We start from the raw sequence: 2,373 nt of genomic DNA on the forward strand, positions 1-2,373 counted from the left end.
ACCCCCTTAATCTTTGTTATATTGCAGCCATTTGCTAAAATCATTTAAGTTAATTTTTTTTCCTCATTAACCTCATTAATGCACCCCATATTGACAGAAAAACACAGAATCGTTGACATTTTTGCAGATTTATTAAAAAAGAAAAACTGAAATATCACATGGTCCTAAGTATTCATGTGTGTCAGACAGCCTTATCAGCAGCGCACGAGATGCGATGATGATGTAGGTGTCACTGCATTATAATATTTTTGTCAGCCTATCCAGTTGAACCCACTAGATGCGGTGCTGCTGCGTTGTTCATTAAAAATATTGCGGAAAAAGAGAACATCAATGTAGAGAAGATCTTGTTTACGTCAAAACTAAAGCCAAGCCATTTACACAGAACGCATATTTCGCGCATTTTCTAGAGGGACATCTATCACCGTTGCACTCGCGTCTTGCACAAAAGAGCCGCATGTTTAGAAAGCCATGTAAAATTAATGCAAGTTTAACTTTGAAAAAACATACCTTGAGACTTTATGGGGGGGGGCGGGGTTTCCCCCACCTCACTGCAACTCATGTTTTTAAATGAAAAATGTACTCTGTGTGCTTTCGGTCCTTTGTATTAAACTATGCATACATACATGATGCTGTTTTGTTTATAGTTGTTTAAGCAACTTACTTATAATTGGTTTATAAACATTATTTTAAACATTATGCACTTTGAATAAACGTGCATTAGTAATATTTTGCGCGATGCGCCCTCTTGTGGCCACAGGAGAGAAGCCAAAAGATTTTCCTCACCCTAACTGAAATTATGCATTTTAAATTCGAATATAATTCGAATTTTAATCATATTTAAGTACAAAATTCGAATTTAGTTTTTCAGACATTTTGACAGCCCTAATTTTCACCAGCTAAAAAATGGTTTTAAGTCAGTTATTTCTAACTTTGGCTGTAGTGTGTCAGTAGGAAATATGAGTTTACATTTCCAAACATTCATTTTGCCATTAATTGTAATAATCCAGTGAATTTTTTTGTTTGCACAAGGAGTCTGATAACAGCCAGTGCTCCACACAGAGATCTGATCTCACCATCATCCAGTCTGTCTTACATAAAGAAACAGAAAAAACTCAGATAGACTAAATCCAGAAGAACTGTGGCAATGTCTCTAAGATGCTTCAAGAAACCTGCAAAGCTACAGTACTGTTAAAAGTTATAGTCACTTGTGTGAAAATGCTGTAAAATGAGGATGCTGTCAAAAAATAATGTCATAAATAGATTTTCTTTATCAATTAACGTCTATTAACTAAATTAAATCAACATTTGGTATGAGCATCCTTTGTGTTTAAAGCAGCGTTTTGTCTAGGTGCACTTGAGCAGAGTTTTTCAGGAAGCTTTGCAGGCAGGTTTCTTGAAGCATTTTGGAGACGTTGCCACAGTTGTTCTGGATTGAGTCTGTTTTAGTTTGTTCTGTTTCTTCATGTCATTCCAGACAGACTGGATGATGATCAGATCAGATCTCTGTGTGCAGCACTGGCTGTTAAAACCTCAACTTCAGTTTTTTTCCCAGACTCGGTCTGAATAATTTTTGGACCCAAATTTGTATCAATTTTGCTGGTAGTCCACTGTATGAATAATTTTTGGGTATGATTTGTCACAGTTTACTTTATTTTGCTGTCCTCACTTACATAAATGAACTATAGTGTCCTGCACCCACTAGTAAAAAAATATACAAAAATGATATCTGGTCTCTGAATAATTTTTTGGTTTGACTGTATATCCTTCGGTTATTTTCACACTTAATTATGCCCATTAAAATGTATTTTACAAGTTTTTGTTACTTTCACTGTTAATTTTTTTGCTCTGTGGTACATCATCTTTAATTTAATAGCATTAGAGCTGCTCCATTACAGTGGCACAGTAATCACGCGCTTTGCTGTAATAATGCAGGGAGCCACTCGTTATAAATCTCCTAACACAGCACAAGATTGAAACAACTGACATAAAACCATTTTTTAACTGCTGGAAATACTAGTGTTCTAATAATTTTGTCCACCACTGTATGTAAGATATAGTAGGCTATATATAAAGGAATAAATATACAAATTCTCTTTCTAATAAGTACCCTGTAGTATCATGACCTTGCCTTGAGCGCCCGACTGGTAATGAACTGTAAATTTGCCAACCTTGTTCTCCTCAGCCAGTTGCTTTTATAAAGCCACGGCTATCCCTCAACGTATATCAAAATGTCCAAATGAACTAACACAACAATTTAGTCGTTTGCCAGATAAAATGTTTACTAAAGATGAAAAAAATCACCTTTCCAAAATGAAAAGGCGCCCATTTCTTGTACCCCCGTGTAGTTTACCTGTGTCACCACGAAGGGGCGCA

The sequence above is a fragment of the Sinocyclocheilus anshuiensis genome, unplaced genomic scaffold (genome assembly GCF_001515605.1).
Source record: "Sinocyclocheilus anshuiensis isolate Anshui unplaced genomic scaffold, SAMN03320099.WGS_v1.1 scaffold461, whole genome shotgun sequence".
Lineage (NCBI taxonomy): Eukaryota > Metazoa > Chordata > Actinopteri > Cypriniformes > Cyprinidae > Sinocyclocheilus > Sinocyclocheilus anshuiensis.